Below are 18,712 nucleotides of genomic sequence, written 5' to 3' on the forward strand. Positions count from 1 at the left end.
TTCCTAAATGATTTCTGTTTTTTATGTTGAGAAAAGGATAAGACAATCTATGGCAAATGAGAAAGATAGGGTTTGAAAAGAAGTAAATGTAAATGGTAAAAAATTGTGGAAATGGGAAAAGGAGCGGACTGCTGCTGCTGCTGCTAAGTCGCTTCAGTCGTGTCTGACTCTGTGTGACCCCCGTAGACGGCAGCCCACCAGGCTCCCCTGTCCCTGGGATTCTCCAGGCAAGAATACTGGAGTGTGTTGCCATTTCCTTCTCCAATGCATGCAGGCATGCTAAGTCGCTTCAGTCATGTCCGACTCTGTGCAACTTCATGGACAGCAGCCCACCAGGCTCCTCTGTCCATAGAATTCTCTAGGCAAGAGTACTGGAGTGGGGTGCCATTTCCTTCTCCAAGGAGCAGACTAGGGATATGTATAGAAAGGACTGCTGCTTGTCCTCAAAGATTTGATCAGAGCTCTGAAACCATGTTTCCTCCTGATGCCAGATTTCATGGCCCTGGGATTGTCTTCATGGTACTTAGATATAGAAACGGAGTAGATCCATGGCTAGGTTGATCCAAAGGTTTTTCAACCTTTATGGGTCATAAAAGAGACTGACAAAGTCAAGAGCCAGTAGATGTTAACAAGAGAATGTGTGAATATTTGAATAGAGTCTGAGACTCAGGCTAGATATGAAGGAATAGGAGGAAGAAGAGGCAGGTTCTTTGAGATATATGACAGATACTGATAAAAGTAGGAGAGTGGGGAATCTGTAAGGAGAAAAATTTGTGATTGGGATGTGGTGCTTTAGATATAAAAAATGTAATACTTTCAGGGGAAATGAGAAATTTAAAACACCCCAAAGCAATTTGCATATTTTTTCATGCAGGGATCATGGCATCTGGTCCCATCACTTCATGGCAAATAGATGGGGAAACAATGGAAACAGTGACAGACTTTATTTTCTTGGGCTCCAAAATCACTGCAGATAGTGACTGCAGCCATGAAATTAAAAAGATGCTTGCTTCTTGGGAGAAAAGCTATGATCACCCTAGACAGCGTATTAAAGAGCAGAGACATTATTTATTGACAAAGGTCCATGTAGCCAAAGCTATGGTTTTTCCAGTAGTCATGTATGGATATGAGAGTTGGACCATAAAGTTGAGAGCCGAAGGAAGAATTGATGCTTTTGAATTGTGGTATTGGAGAAGACTCTTGAGAATCCCTTGGACAGCAAGATCAAACTAGTCAATCCTAAAGGAAACCAGTACTGAATATTCATTAGAAGGACTGATGCTGAAGCTGAAGCTCCGATACTTTGGCCACCTTATGCGAAGGACTGACTCCTGGGGGAAGATCCTGACGTTGGGAAAGATTGAGGGCAGGAGGAGAAAGGGATGATAGAGGATGTGATGGTTGGATGGCATCATCAACTCGATGGACATGAGTTTGAGCAAGCTCTGGGATTTGGTGATGGACAGGGAGGCCTGGCATGCTGCAGTCCATGGGGTTGCAAAGAGTCGGACATGGCTGAGCGACTGAACTAAACTGAGCTGTGTAGCAGAGGGAATTCAACTCAGTATCCTGTAATAATCTATAAGGGAAAAGAATCTTGAAAAGAATAGACTCATGTAGATGTATATAACTGAATCACTTTGCAGTACAACTGAAACTAACACAGCATAGTAAATCAACTATTCATGTGTGCTCAGTCACTCAGTCGTGTCTGACTCTTTGTGACTCATGGACTGTTGCCCTCCAGGCTCAGCAAGGATACTGGAGTGGGTTGCCATATCCTTTTCCAGGGGATCTTCAATTAAAAAAATGAGTTGAAAAAGCCCAAAGTAACAAGATTATGTGAAACAGTTCTTTTGGTCTCTTGTCCATCACGATCTTGCTGTTACAGAGCTGAGCACACCGTTTGGTGAGCACTGTAGTGTCTGTCCCATTCTACTATGATTTCATCCATGGCAGTGACTACAACTTATTTATTTCAGAACTTCCAGTGCTTAGCAGTGTCTGGCACAACTTGCATGTGTGTGCTTAGCTGCTCAGTCATGTCCGACTCTTTGTGACTCCATGGACTGTAGCCCGCCAGGTTCCTCTGTCCATAGGATTCTCCAGCTAAGAATACTGGAGTGGGTTGCCATGCCCCTCCCCATGGGATCTTCCCAACCTAGGGATTGAACCCAAGTCTCCCACATCGCAGGCAGATTCTTTACCATGAGCCACCAGGGAAGCCCTGCCACATCCTAGGAATTCAGTAATGTTTATTTTCTTATGTAGACAGAAATAATCAGAAAGACTTCATGAACTAAGCATGTTTTCAACAACCTGCTGTCCTTTTTTTTTTTTTTTAAGTCACTGTTTTCCATATTCAATTTTTCTCCCAAAGGATCAATACAGCACACATTAAAGTGAGAGTGTTAGTTACTCAGTCGTTTCTGACTCTTTGTGACCCTGTGAACTGTGCCCACCAGTCTCTTCTGTCCATGGAATTCTCCAGGCAAGAATACTAGAGTGGGTTACCATTTCCTACTCCAGGGATATTCCCCACCCAGGAATCAAACCCAGGTCTCCTGCACTGACTGCAGGCAGATTCTATACTGTCTGAGCCACAGCATTTATACTCACAGAACACAATAGGTACATAGTAAATAGTTGCAATTAGTTGATTATAAAAGAGCAACCTTCCTTGATTGTAGAATGTTGGAGTTTGCTTGGTTGCTACCTCTGTAAACCCACATCTGGGGAAATATATTTAAACAGATTCCATTTACTTTGCTTAGTTATGACAAAAACATGTTTTACTTCCTGAAAACATGCCTTTGAGATATGGCTTCTTCACCTTGTTGAAGGTATTCAGCACATGATTCTGACGCTGATGGAATGATTTCAGTTGAGTCGGATATCTCTGTACATTGCGTGCACCTGTCTAGGATGCTCACAGACATTTAGAAGTTTACAGAGAACTCTTCTGAAAATTTTATTCCAGTTGATTAATAGCTCATCTACCTCACAAAAGTGGAAAATTGAACTTCTTATTTGTATCTTTTTTTTTTCTTGACTAGCTTTATACCAGTCAAAATCTGTGAATAATTACTCAGAGAGCTCAAGTGAGGTTTGGGTAAATCAGCATGTCTGGGGGATCATTTGACTGATATAGGATGGAAAAAATATTGCCATTTAAAAAAGTGAAAAAGCCTTTTAATTACAGGGATATTTGTGTACTGGCAACAGGAATGACTTGTTTCTTTCAGGTGCACAAACAAACGTCAGAACTAGCTAGAATGTTTGGCTGGATCCTGTGCTGTAGTTTCTGAGATTCTCTCTGCTCCACTCTCAATTTTAGAGGCTGCTGTTCTTCCTATCTTGGACCAAAGTGGTCTTCTTTATTTTTAATGTTTGTGAGAACTCATTACCTATCACCCATTTATCTATAATTTAGAGAAGTTTGAAGTACTGTATTCCTTGGAAGGAAAGTTATGGCCAACCTAGATAGCATATTCAAAAGCAGAGACATTATTTCCCAACAAAGGTTCGTCTAGTCAAGGCTATGGTTTTTCCTGTGGTCATGTATGGATGTGAGAGTTGGACTGTGAAGAAAGCTGAGCACCAAAGAATTGATGCTTTTGAACTGTGGTGTTGGAGAAGACTCTTGAGAGTCCCTTGGACTGCAAGGAGATCCAACCAGTCCATTCTGAAGGAGATCAGACCTGGGATTTCTTTGGAAGGAATGGTGCTAAAGCTGAAACTCCAGTACTTTGGCTGCCTCATGCGAAGAGTTGACTCATTGGAAAAGACTCTGATGATGGGAGGGATTGGGGGCAGGAGGAGAAGGGGACGACAGAGGATGAGATGGCTGGATGGCATCACTGACTTGATGGACGTGAGTCTGAGTGAACTCCAGGAGTTGGTTATGGACAGGGAGGCCTGGCGTGCTGTGATTCATGGGGTCGCAAAGAGTCGGACACGACTGAGTGACTGATCTGATCTGATCTGATCTGATCAGGTTCCTAGATGTCTCTTATAGATATTTATAAAACTCCACTTAACACAGGACTTGCCAGGTGGCTCAGTGGTAAAGAATCCACCTGCCAATGCAGGAGATGCAGGAGACATGGGTTTGATCTCTGGGTCTGTAAGGTCTCCTGAAGGAGTAATGGCAACCCACTCCAGTATTCTTGTCTGGGAAATCCCATGGACAGAGGAGCCTGGGGGGCTACAAATCCACTGGGTTGCAAAGAGTCAGACCAACTGACTGACAGAACACGCGCACACACACACACACACCACTTAACACAGAAAAAGACCATAAGGATATAAACATCATCTGATGTAATTGTGAACCCAATTGAAAGTATTTCTATATTCAGTGGCCATCACAAATAGCCACATCCTAACAGTAGCATCTTCAATCTTTATTTTGACCACAGATATAAAAAACCTTAGTAAGGTCGGCCATCACAAAAGCCATTCTTCTTGAATCTGAACATAGAGCATCATCAAATCAATTTTTACTTTTGACTCACACATGATATAAGCCTGGACATTTAATTAGCGTTTCAAGGACTTCCAAATTCTTCTTGGATCCTAAGAAACAAAAAAGGGATGGAGGGGTGCATAAAATCTGTTACTTCCTGTCATTAAGCTAGACAATTTACTTTAGCTTTTTCAGATTTAATTCATATACATTTTCCTAATGTGTCAGGTGGACTGGACTTACCTCATGGCTCTAGCTTCACCTCTAGGCAAATTATTTTAGTATCAATTGCCCCCACTTCTGCACCTGGATTTATTTGAATCAAAACCAAATTTTGAATTCACTTTTGATATTGCTGACTGCAAAATTCTAATAATCTACCTCTTCAACAACTCTTTCTTTTTTTCTTACACCCAAGACACCTATTTTTTTTTTTTTTTAATATTTCTTTGGCTGCTTGGCGTGAGGAACCTGGTGGACTACAGTCCATGGAGGTTGCATAGAGTTGGACGTGATTGAGCATGCACACGTTTCAAAAGCAATGCATTTGCACATCTTTTTAAAAAAATCACATTTTATTTGTTTGTCGTTGTTATTATTTGGGCTTCCCTGGTGGCTCAGCTGGTAAAGAATCTGCCGGCAATGTGGGAAACCTGGGTTTGATCCCTGGGTTGGGAAGATCCCCTGGAGAAGGGAATGGCTGCTCACTCCAGTATTCTGGCCTGGAGAATTCCATGGACTATAGTCCACAGGGTCAGAAAGAGTTGGACACGACTGAGTGACTTTCACTTTCATTATTATTTATTTTTGCTGGGCTGGATCTTAGTTACAGCACACTGGATCTTTACTTTCAACATGTGGGATCTAGTTCCCTGACCAGGGATTGAACCCAGGCTGCATGCACTGGGAGAGCAGTCTTGGGCAATGGACCATCAGGGAAGTCCTGCACATCTTTTTAAGATGGTGCTTCTGCCAGTGACTGAGGTCACGTGGTGTACATTGATTTTTTTTGAAGTTTCAGTTTCAGAATGGGATGTTCTCTTACCTGAGAGCATACACTTGGAGTTCAGTGAACAGATTCTTGCTGACACAATGCAATAAGAGGAAGTCTTCACCAAAATCTCAATCAAGCAACAATTTCCTAGGAGTCGTTATTGGAAAATGCTCCATTTTCTTCAATAGATATTAATGAAATTATGTGCTACATTCAAGGTTACTAGAGATAGTGTGTGTGTAAAAGAGAAAATCCATTAATTTTCAAATAAAATTATCTTAAATATTGAAGCTCTGTAAATGGATTAAAAAAGAAAATGCTTTTATTTGTGGTGTCTTACTATGTTCTCTCATATGCAATCTCATTTATCCCTTAGTAATCTTGGGAGCTTTATATGAATGAGTCAACTGAAGCTTTGAGATTTTAAGTTAATTTTCCAAGATCACTCTGTTCACAACCGGTGATGTCACTCATCCATATTTGATTTGAAAAGATTTGTGAGATGGTTAAATCTTATTCCAGTGCAAATTTGATATTTGACAAATTTCAAAGCAACATGAAGTGGTGTGTGTATGGATTTTGCAGAAACCAGTAAGTCTATCTCTCAAGAGCATGGATTTTTTAGTAGACTGGACCTGAGTTTCAGTTTCTGCTTTTCCATGTAGAAGTTTTTTTATTTTTTAAACCTTTTGTAAACCCCAGAAGCCTGTTTCCTCATTTAGAAAACAGGCATCATAATAGTTCCTGTCTCGTGGAGTTGTGTTAGAGCTGAATGAGCTGATATAGGAAAAGCACACGGTGCCAGGCAGAGGCTAATGACTCACCAAACGTTAGCTGCAAGTTCTTTTTTTTTTTTTAATCATAGACAGTAACAGGTCTGATACATATTTATTCATTGAATTTACAGTTTTCATTTCTAGACTATGTATATCTTATATATGTGTATATATACATATATAACAGGTCTGATACATATTTATTCATTGAATTTACAGTTTTCATTTCTAGACTACGTATATCTTATTAATCACATTAAAATGTGAATGTGATTAATCAGAGAATGCCTGAAGTACATTTCCATTGTAAATTGCTCAAACCGTCTCAGAGAATGAGAATAGCCCTGAGATGCAGCGCTGACATTCTCCGACAGCTGGGGCAGCAGACAGTGCTGATGTCTTTCTACCTATGAACTAAGAGTTTTATCCGATGGAGGTGGTGACCGTGATTTCTCTCTGAAAGATGCCTGAATGCCCGCCAATGCTGTATTAGGAGCTGACACACCACCTGACCCATCTAAAAGCAGATAGAAGAATAAGGTTCTTCAAAGGTCACTTTGAAACCACGCAAAGTGTTTTATGTGTTTTTGCTATGGCTGAAGAGTGTGTTTAAGACAATTGTAACAAACGCAACAAAAATAAAAATGAACCAACAAACAATGAAAATAGAGAAAGAAAGGGAAAAAAAGGAGGGAGGGGAGTTTGGGGGAGAATGAATACATGTATATGTATGACTGAGTCCCTTGGATTGTTCATCTGAAACTATCACAACATTGTTTGTTAATCGGCTATACCACAATAAAAAAAGTTTGTTTTTATTTTTTTTTGAAGAGCTTCTGTCCAGGATCGAAATGCTTGCACTTTAGTCAGTCTTAATGTTTTTGATAATGACATTATGCATGGCAGCAAAGAAACAAAAGGGGATAAAGGTCTTAGGAGTTATATTGATAAACTATGTGTGGTGCTCAAAAATGGCACGGAGTATCTTGTTTAAGCTGTAAAAATATATTAGCGTGTCATGTTATCTTCATAAATTCTTCTCACACGTAGGGTGGGTGGAATTCCCAAATCCCAAGGCACATCACCCATTCGGCCGGTCGCTGCAATTCATCCTTTGTTTTGCAGGCTCACGGTGGAGACTGAGGTATTATGATTCTAGAGGGTTTGATAATAGGTGAATTATTAGCTGTTGGGGACAGATTCGTTTTGGAGCCTTTCTGTGGCAGTCTCTCCTATAGGACGGCAATCATTCTCATGGCACTTGCTCCCTCAGACTTAAAGAGATTCCAACTCTGGCTTGTAATTTTTTTTTCTAGTAAAATTTCGTTAGTGGTTAATTATGACGGGTAGAGCTGTCCGGAAGTTCAGCAAGTGTGTGGAGAGTTCAAACATGTCAAATTCTAATCAGCCTCACGATGGAACAGCCTTTGGGATTCTTTGTCACCATGGTTATACACATTTGTATTCCTTTCTTCCATAGAGGATCATGTGTTGAACCTGAGATTTTGACTTTTTTGGAAAACAAAAAGACTCTTAGAACTTATTTCTTCTTATGTTGAGCAGTTTTACTTTTTGGTCTTCGAGTATTTCCACAGCATCTAACTTAGACAAGGGTGCAAGAAATTAAATGTTCTTTTGAATGTTGTAGATTAGGCCAGATGAACCCAAAGTGTGCTTAAGCCTCTTCACTCCTTTCTAAAAGCTTTCTAAGGAAGCCAGATCAGCCAGGGCAGATTAAGCAGAATCATCTTCTTTTTCAAAGGTGTATATTTGTGGGAAACTGAAAGGCGACAAACCACCCGGGAATGTCATAAAATTCTCAAGAAATTCTCAAAGTTCCCAAATTGCAGTTTTAGAAGAGTTTCTTCACATTTAGGTAGGATTTTAGTTCACACGTTGCCATCAGTTTCAAAGTTAGCTTGACTACTAAAATATTTATTAATCACTTGTATTTCTTTCAGTGGGGGTTGGAAGACATGCAAATAACGAAGGATTTTCAGAAAGTCAACACAAAATATAGTTGCGTGTGTGCTCAGTTGCTTAGTTGTGTCAGACTTTTTGTGACCCCTGGACTGCAGCTACCCAGGCTCCTCTGTCCATGGAACTTTCCAGGTAAGAATACTGGAGTGGGTTGCCATTTCCTTCTCCAGGGGATCTTCCTGACCCAGGGATTGAACCCACATCTCCTGCATCTTCCTGCATCGGCAGGTGAATTCTCTACCACTGAGCCAACTGGGAGGCCCCCAGATACAGTTGCATTGAAATAATTAGATAATTAAACACACAAATTATGCTGAAACCAAAGTTTTTGCTAGGAATATATTGTTATCAGAATTTTGTGCTATTTTTTCTCTCTAATTTTCTGAAAACTGGGTTTTTCAGAAAACCACATCTATAATTTCATAACTGGAAGACACAGAGGAGAATAGCAAACCTGAATTAAAGATGGAGAAATGGTCCCAATGGCAGAAGTCCCAAGTGGCAATTGCATCTACAGCAAGCATTCTAGAATGCTGAAGTTGATTTAGAATGTTTTCTAAAGCACTTTATGTTTTTGCTGTGTCAGATATTTTTTGGGTGAGGGGCATTTCTGTTTCAGCAAAGAATTATGTGGCTGAATTATCAGGAGTGAGATTCAGGACCTGAAAGATATTTGTTTATGTGCTGTTGAGGGCTCATAATTGAAATGAGGTATGAGTCACAGACATTATGTATTCAAGAGTTATGTGAATTATTTCTGATAAGTTATTTTGAATCCTTTTGTCAGCCCCTGCAGCTCTCATGCCATTTTAGAGAACTCTTGGCCAAGGGCAGATTCAGTGTTAGATTTTCCTATTTAAAGGGCCTTATGAAGGGGGCTTCCCTGGCTGTCCAGTGGTTAAGACTGTGTCTTTACAATGCAGATGGTGCAGGTTGGATCCCTGGTTGGGGAACTGAGATCCCACATGCCTCATGGCAAGGTCCCCCCACCCACCCACCCCCCCAAAAAAAGTGCATTATGAGGGATACAAAAGAAATCAAAATGATAGACTATATTCTGGAAACTTACAAACTATTTTGGGAAAGCAGCATTCACTGGTAAGACTAGAGAGAGGGAGAAGACAGTGAGGGCTTGAGGTGCTATGGAGTGATGAACTTGGATGGCAATGAACACGGAGGGTGATAATCCAAGACTAACCTGAGGGATGGAGCAAGCTGACTAGGTGTTGAAGTTGAGATGTGTCTGGCATAAAGCACTGGAAGGCCTTCTCCCTCTTCTCTGTTTATTCAGTTGCTCATTCAAAACAAGTATGTTGGGTGTGGACAGTGGGCTGGGTGCCTTCAGGAATGTAGCGTTGAGGATGGTGGGCATTGGTGCCTCCACCAGGAAGTTTAAGGTCCAGAGTTCAGCAGGCAGAGACTATCTCCCAGAATTTGCCCAAACTCATGTCCATTGAGTCAGTGATGCCATCAAACCATCTCATCCTCTTTGGCTCACTTCTCCTCCTGTCCTCAATCTTTCCCAGCATCAGGGTCTTTTCCAGTAAGTTGGCTCTTTGCAGCAGGTGGCCAAAGAACTGGAGCTTCAGCTTCAGCATCAATCCTTCCAGTGAATATTCAGGGTTGATTTCCTTTAGGATTGACTGGTTGGATCTCCTTGCAGTCCAAGGGATTCTCAAGAGTCTTCTCCAACACCACAGTTCAAAAGCATTAATTCATTGGTGCTCATCTTTCTTTATGGTCCAGCTGTCACATCTGTACATGACCATTGGAATCTCAGTTAACTCTTGCAGTGGTCCTGTGGGTCGGACAGGGCAGGCCCTGCCAAGTCCCATCTTGTTTGAGAAATTGAATCTCAGAGGCTGGCTGCCCTGCTGGCATCCTGCAGTTGAGAAGTGGAGGAGGTGCTGAAACTAACTTCAATTAAAAAAAAAAAAAATCACAGCAGTTTCCAATGGAAAGTTTCAAAGCAGAGAGGATCTAGGACTCTCACTGTTCTCAGAAAATTCGAGAATGTTGGGATAATCAGGAGCTTTTGTTTATAAATGTGTCCAGTGAAGAAAGAACTGTGGTTGGAAGGAAAATTCCACTTTATCTGAAGGACTGTTCAAATACCTCCTTTCTGGCTGTTTCCTTCTTGAGAACACCAGTAGCTGGCCTGGAAGCTCTTTGAGGACAGTCTTGGGTCAGTTTCTGTCTTTGCTGTCACAGGTTCTTACTCTCAGTACAGTGGTGTTTTGAAAAGTTTTAATAAGGCTCCTTTGTTTGCTATGTAGAGAAGAGACAGGGGATGAGGTGGAGGCAGGAGGGAACACCTGGAAGGCTGCTGCCCTGGTCTGAGTGAGAGAGAGGATGATGGTGTTGGTAAGAAGTACTGGGTGTATTGGATATACTTTTATATTTTGAGACTTCCCTGGTGGCTCAGGCAGTAAAGAATCTACCTGCAATCCAGGAGACCCAGGTTCAATCCTTGGTTGGGAAGAGCCCCTGGAGAAGGGAATAGCTACCCATTTCAGTATTCTTGCCTGGAGAATTCCATGGACAGAGGAGCCTGATGGGCTATAGTCCATGGAGTCACAAAGAGTCTGACATGACTGAGCGACTAACACTTTCACTTTTGTATTTTGAAAGCAGAGCCAGCGGTACTCTGACAGGTTAGATGTGGGTTGTGGGAATTGAGGTCAAGACAAGTGTTTTGGCCTGAAGTCTGGAGGGAAGGAGGGGCCCCCAGAGAGGATGAGGAGGTGGGAGGAGAAGCCAATGTGGATGGAAGATCAAGAATCCAGTTCTGGAAATGTGGAGCTCAAGGCACCTGGTTGATTTTCTTTTTCTCATTCTTTCTTTCTTTCCTCCCTCCTTCCTTCCTTTCTCTCTTACTTCCTCCCTCCCTCCCTCTTTCCCTCCCTTCCTTTATCTTTCCTTCTTTTTCTCCACTTGACCTTTCATAACATCAAATTAAGGCAGACATACCGGATTTCTATTTAATACAGTTTATTTCACTTTTCTAACTTCAAAATATTTACCTGCAAGAGAGGAATAAAAGAAATTAAAAACAAATACTCTAGTTTTTGAGTGGGGACATTATTTTACTAATGCATTCTTGTAGTTAAATAAGAGATTCATTTTTCAATCGATTTTGTTTTTTCAGTTTTACAAGAGATGTTGTGCACCTCCGGGCTATGTTTTCCTTGACTGGTTCTGTTGGAACTGGTCGAGGGAGTGTGGCGTCCCTTCACTGCAACAGCGTCTCTGCTCAGGGTTTGATCCACTCCCTTGGAAGGCAGTGCTGTGTCCTGCTGCTTCTATATCGATTCCAACTTGGTAAAGAATGTCAAACATCTTCAAAGGTTCAGTATGAGGATAGAGTATATGAAATATGAATTCTTAACATTATACACTGTCCTGACCCTTTCACTGAAGTATAGGCCTGAAACTCAGGGCTCTCACTAATTCTTTCATGTCGTTAGGGTACTGTTCTTTGATAAGCAACTTTATTGCATTGAATTACAAGCAAGCATGGATCTATTTTAAGACACTTAATATTCAAGTACAGGATAAGACAATGAGCATGTCTGAGATTGAATATTTCTGAAAATATTTTCAGTACCTTGTAATCATAAAAAGCATATGGATATGGCCATGTTAAGGCACTCCAGGACTTTCTTTTATCTTTTATATATTAAAACCCTTTCTTCTAAAAGCACTTAAATTTTTAAACAGGTATAATTCAGTAGCACTCATGCTAACTTTTGATTAAATTACGTGAAGCAAAAATAATTGCATCTTAGCACATGAGTAGAGATGAACGGTTTTTATTTCATTCTTTTAAACTTCAAATCATGAGAATCTCAACATTGCCAGGGATATGTAATTTAATATTCACTATGTGCTTAAATTGGAAAACTTCCACTAGAAAAAATGCATTGTTAAGAAAATACAACTTCAACAAACTAGGAAATGTAACAAAAAAGAAGCAGGATCACAGAGATAGAGAACAATCTGGTAGTTAACATTGGGGAGGGGAGGGGCAACACAAGGGAAGAGTGTTAAGGGGTACAAACTACGATGTATAAAGTAAGCAACGAGGCTCTAGTATGCAACATGGAGAACATACCCAACATTTTATAATAACCACAAATGGAGTATAACAGCAAAATGGCTATAAAAGCAAAATGGCTGTCTGAGGAGGCCTTACAAATAGCTGTGAAAGAAAAGTGAAAAGCAAAGGACAGAAGGAAAGATACACCCATTTGGATCCAGAGTTCCAAAGAATAGCAAGGAGAGATAAGGAAGCCTTCCTCAGTCATCAGTGCAAAGAAATAGAGGAAAACAATAGAATAGGAAAGACTAGAGATCTCTTCAAGAAAATTAGAGATACCAAGGGAACATTTCATGCAAAGATGGGCACAATTAAGGACAGAAATGGTATGGACCTAACAGAAGCAGAAGATATTAAGAAGAGATGGCAAGAATACCTAGAAGAACTGTGCAAAAAAGATCTTCATGACCCAGATAATCACGATGGTGTGATCACTCACCTAGAACCAGACATCCTGGAATGTGAAGTCAAGTGGGCCTTAGGAAGCATCACTACCAAACAAAGCTGGTGGAGGTGATGGAATTCCAGTTGAGCTCTTTCAAATCCTAAAAGATGATGCCATGAAAGTGCTGCACTCAATATACCAGGAAAACTCAGCAGTGGCCACAGGACTGGAAAAGGTCATTTTTCATTCCAATCCCAAAGAAAGGCAATGCCAAAGAATGTTCAAACTACCACACAATTGCACTCATCTCACACGCTAGTAAAGTAATGCTCAAAATTCTCTAAGCCAGGCTTCAGCAATACGTGAACTGTGAACTTCCAGATGTTCAAGCTGGTTTTAGAAAAGGCAGAGGAATCAGAGATAAATTGCTGACATCTGCTGGATCATTGAAAAAGCAAGAGAGTTCCAGAGAAACATCTATTTCTGCTTTATTGACTATGCCAAAGCCTTTAACTGTATGGGTCTCAATAAACTGTGGAAAATTCTGAAAGAGATGGGAATACCAGACCACCTGACCTGCCTCTTGAGAAACCTGTATGCAGGTCAGGAAGCAACAGTTAGAACTGGACATGGAGCAACAGACTGGTTCCAAATTGGGAAAGGAGTATGTCAAGGCTGTATATTGTCACCCTGCTTGTTTAACTTACATGCAGAGTACATCATGTGAAATGCTGGGCTGGATGAAGCAGAAGCTGGAATCAAGATTGCCAGGAGAAATATCAATAATCTCAGATATGCTGGTGACACCACCCTTAGGGCAGAAAGTGAAGAAGAACTAAAGAGCCTTTTGATGAAAGTGAAAGAGGAGAGTGAAAAAGTTGGCTTAAAGCTCAACATTCAGAAAACTAAGATCATGGAAACTGGTCCTGTCACTTCATGGCAAATAGATGGGGAAACAGTGGAAACAGTGGCTGACTTTATTTTTTTGGGTTCCCAAATCACTGCAGATGGTGATTGTAGCCATGAAATTAAAAGATGCATATTCCTTGGAAGGAAAATTATGACCAACCTAGACAGCATATTCAAAAGCAGAGACATTACTTTGCCAACAAAGGTCCGTCTGGTCAAGGCTATAGTTTTTCCAGTAGTCATGTATGGATGTGGGCGTTGGACTACAAAGAAAGCTGAGTGCCAAAGAATTGATGCTTTTGAACTGTGATGTTGGAGAAGACTCTTGTGAGTCCCTTGGACTGCAAGGAGATCCAACCAGTCCATCAGATCAGCTCTGAGTGTTCATTGGAAGGATGGATGTTGAAGCTGAAACCTCACCTGATGTGAAGAGCTGACTCTTTGCATTGGAAAAGACCTGGATGCTGGGAAAGATTGAGGGCAGGAGGAGAAGGGGATGACAGAGGATGAGATGGTTGGATGGCATCACCAACTTGATGGACATTAGTTTGGGTAAACTCTGGGAGTTGGTGAAGGACAGAGAGGCTAGGTGTGCAGTGGTCCTTGGGTTCACAAAGGGTTGGACATGACTGAGCGACTGAACTGACTGATAAATGGAGTATAACTAAAAAATTGTGAATCACTATATTGTACACCTTTAATTTCCATAATATTCTACAGCAACTGTACTTCAATAAAAAAAGAAGAAAATAAAAAGTACAACTCCATTATGGACTGAATTTTTTCTTCCTATTTTTGATGATCTCTTCCCTAATGTCCTGATCTGAAATTCACAACTCTTGGTTTTTTTTGTTTTTAATTGGGGTATAGTTGCTTTACAATGTTGTGTTAGTTTCTGCTGTACAGCAAAGTGAATCAGCTATATGATACATATATCCCCCTGCTCTTGTACCTTCTTCCCCCTCCCCCTATCCTACTCCTCTAGGTCACCACAGAGGACTGACCCACAAGCCTTTCAAGATCTACCTCAAATTGCTACATAGTGAAAGCTGCTGAGAACTTCTGCCTTCATCAAACTCTACCTCCTGGGCAGCCATGCACTTATTAGCTGCATCAGTGATATAGAAACAATTATTTCTTGTAGTATAGAAAACTGATTCCATGCAGCTTCACACAGCATTACATAGCATTTAAAAGTTTTCCATGCATGTAATTATTCTCTCTGCAGTAAGTTTCTAAGGTGTCTGAAGACAGGTATGTCATGCCTTTTGTTCTGGGTGCCATGTATTTTTTGTTGAATGAAATATTTTATACATTCAACTATCATTTATTCAGTTCACTATAAGCCAAGGATGGTGCTGGTATTGGCACACAAAGCTTTATTTGTTATTTATTAATTCAATGCATTTTTGAGTATCTGACATCTGTCATTTGCTTGAGATACAGGAATAAAGTAAATTACATTTCTAGTTTTGTAGATCTTACCTCCTAGAATGGGGGACAGATCACAAAAAAAGTAAATAGCCAATAGGTACATATTTTTAAGTAGTGATAAGGGCTATGAAGAAAATGAAATAGTAAGGAGAGATGGAGCGTGAGCATGGGGGTATCCGAGAGAAGATGTTGAGGAAGGGTCTCTCTCAGGAGATGGCATTTGAGCAGAGAACTGAGCAAAGTGAGCGACAGACCCAAGCAAACATTTGCCAGGAGAGAGTTCCTGCCAGAGGAAAAGAAGGGCACTTCCATGTGCTGGGGATGGGGGTACCCATGGCATGTCCTGGCACAATGAGAAGGTCACTGTGTCTGGGACACCCTGAGTGATGGGAGAGGGGGCTCCCGGGAGGTGAGGTCAGGGAGGAGGCAGTGCCAGCTCATGGTGGGCTTTAAAGGATTTAATTCCACGCACGAGAGGAAGACATTGAGAGGTTTTAAGTAGGTTACTGACATGGTCTGATTTATGCTGAGATGAGTGAGAAAGATCCTGGAATTGTTCTAAAGAAACTGAAAATCTGTTATTCAGAGTTCTGCTGCACAAATATTCATAGTCATTTTTATTAAACTATGAAATCAGAAAAGGAAATTTCCTAAAAATTAAAAAATTCCAGCTATGTGTATGGTATTAAGTAGGGTGCACATATAAGTGGGTAATTGTGTGAAGTGGCACATAGTAAACTTAAGTAGAAAATTATAGCCTCAAAAGTTATAAAGACAAGCAATGTAGACTTAACAAACTGAAAACCTAAGTCCAAGAAATGCAATATTTTCATCTGAGAAATGAAATGTGTGGCTATTTTATTTACTTCCATATTTTTGCATGTCAAAATATCAAGGTATGATTTAAATATTTTATGTAAGTATGCATTTCTATTATTTGAATCACAGGACTAAAGGAATGTTAATAAATAATTACGGCCCATGTTTGGCTCAGAGAAGGGCATAGTTGTTAATTGGATCTGAAGAGCTGTGAAATAGAAATAATTATATGCTCTTATGGTATTAAATGATGGCTCAGACCATAAAGAATCTATCCGCAATGCAGGAGACCTGGGTTCAATCCCTGTTTTGGGGAGATCCTGTGGAGAAGAGAATGACTACTCACTCTAGTATTCTTGCCTGGAGAATCCCATGGACAGAGCAGCCTGGTGGGCTACAGTCCATGTGGTGGCAGAGTCAGACAGGACTGAGCAACTAACGCTTTCATGGTATTAAATAACCAAAGCTATTTTTTTTTTTCTGTCCACAGATGAAATCTTTGCGCAAGGGCACTGAGTTGTGATATTAATTTTGACACTGATGTGATAGACTGTGTGGTTCACGATAAACTGTGGAAAATTCTGAAAGAGATGGGAATACCTGGCCGCCTGACCTGCCTCTTGAAAAACCTGTATGCAGGTCAGGAAGCAACAGTTAGAACTGGACATGGAACAACAGACTGGTTTCAAATTGGGAAAGGAGTACATCAAGGCTGTATATTGTCACCCTGCTTGTTTAACTTATATGCAGGGTACATCATGAGAAATGCTGGGAAGAGATGAAGCACAAGCTGGAATCAAGATTGCCAGGAGAAATATCAACAATTTCAGATATGCAGATGACACCACCCTTAGGGCAGAAAGTGAAGAAGAACTAAAGAGCCTTTTGATGAAAGTGAAAGAGGAGAGTGAAAAAGTTGGCTTAAAGTTCAACATTCAGAAAACTAAGATCATGGAACCCGGTCCTGTCACTTCACGGCAAATAGATGGGGAAACAGTGGAAACAGTGGCTGACTTTATTTTTTGGGGTTCCAAAATCACTGCAGATGGTGATTGCAGCCATGAAATTAAAAGATGCATATTCCTTGGAAGGAAAGTTATGACCAACCTAGACAGCATTTTAAAAAGTAGAGACATTACTTTGCCAACAAAGGTCCGTCTGGTCAAGGCTATGGATTTTCCAGTGGTCATGTATGGATGTGAGCGTTGGACTACAAGGAAAGCTGAGTGCCAAAGAATTGATGCTTTTGAACTGTGGTGTTGGAGAAGACTCTTGTGAGTCCCTTGACTGCAAGGAGATCCAACCAGTCCATCAGATCAGCCCTGGTTGTTCATTGGAAGGACTGATGTTGAAGCTGAAACTCCAGTACTTTGGCCACCTGATGCAAAGAACTGACTCATTTGAAAAGACCCTGATGCTGGGAAAGATTGGGGGCAGGAGGAGAAGGGGATGATAGAGCATGAGATGGCTGGATGGCATCACTGACTTGATGGACTTGAGTTGGGTAAACTCTGGGAGTTGGTGATGGACAGGGAGGCCTGGTGTGCTGCGGTTCATGGAGTCGCAACGAGTCAGACACGACTGAGCGCCTGAACTGAACTGAACTGATGTGATAGACAACTTGGAGCCAGACAAATAATGGTAGAAACAGCCAGTGTTTATTCAGTGTCTTTTCTGGGAACTCTGTGAGTTACTTGCTTTGTGTGTGGGTTTTCTTGCCAGAGTTCTGAACTAGATGAGCGAGAAAACAAAACTGGTCACAAGGAGAAGCCCTTTTACTGCTAATGAAGCTATCACCAGACAGTGTGGCAACAACAGGCTTCAAACACTAAACTCTGGAATTCCATGAACATCAGTATCCAGATTTGCCACTAAATAGCAGCCTAAGATGAATAGAACAGAGCAGAAGTTGAGTGTTCTGTTGGCAGCTGATCCCAGGATAAAAAAAGCAGAGAAAGGATCTGGGCTACACTGCTCTACCTCATCTTCTTATGTCATAGTTGAGGGTATTTGAGGAAATCCCCTTTTGAGGCTTTCCTGGTGTCTCAGTCAGTAAGGAGACTGCCTGCAATGCAGGAAATCCAGGTTCTATCCCTGGGTCAGGAAGATTCCCTGGAGTAGGAAATGGCAACCCACTCCAGTATTCTTGCCTGGGAAATTCTGTGGACAGAGAAGCCTGGCGGACTATAAAGTCCATGGGGTCACAAGAGTCAGATACGACTCAGAAACTAAACCACCTCTTCAGTTAGATTATGGAGGGACTTCCTTGGTGGCCCAGTGGTTAAGACTTCCAGTGCAGGGGGAGTGGGTTCGATCCCTGGTTGGGGAGCTAAGATCCCATATGTCTGGAGGCCAGAAAACCAATATGTAAAGCAGAAGCAACATTGTAATGAATTCAGTAAAGACTTTAAATGTGGTCCACAGAGAAATGCAAATCAAAACCACTATGAGATACCATTTCACACCAGTCAGAATGGCTGTGATCCAAAAGTCTACAAATAATAAATGCTGGAGAGGGTGTGGAGAAAAGGGAACCCTCTTACACTGTTGGTGGGAATGCAAACTAGTACAGCCACTATGGAGAACAGTGTGGAGATTCCTTAAAAAACTGGAAATAGAACTGCCTTATGATCCAGCAATCCCACTGCTGGGCATACACACTGAGGAAACCAGAAGGGAAAGAGACACGTGTACCCCAATGTTCATTGCAGCACTGTTTATAATAGCCAGGACATGGAAGCAACCTAGATGTCCATCAGCAGATGAATGGATAAGAAAGCTGTGGTACATATACACAATGGAGTATTACTCAGCCATTAAAAAGAATACATTTGAATCAGTTCTAATG

The 18,712-nt window shown here is 41.1% G+C and overlaps 1 long non-coding RNA gene across 1 annotated transcript in view; it reads left to right on the forward strand.

Annotated features, from left to right (window-relative positions):
* LOC112447766 (uncharacterized) overlaps window positions 1-18,280 on the forward strand; it is a 109,355-nt gene extending 91,075 nt beyond the window's left edge. Inside the window, exon 3 of the long non-coding RNA XR_003035952.2 lies at window positions 16,355-18,280. This is a non-coding gene — a long non-coding RNA (uncharacterized lncRNA). The remainder of the gene's footprint in view (window positions 1-16,354) is intronic.
* Window positions 18,281-18,712: the final 432 nt, after the last annotated feature.

The sequence above is a fragment of the Bos taurus genome, chromosome 8 (genome assembly GCF_002263795.3).
Source record: "Bos taurus isolate L1 Dominette 01449 registration number 42190680 breed Hereford chromosome 8, ARS-UCD2.0, whole genome shotgun sequence".
NCBI classification, from domain to species: Eukaryota; Metazoa; Chordata; class Mammalia; order Artiodactyla; family Bovidae; genus Bos; species Bos taurus.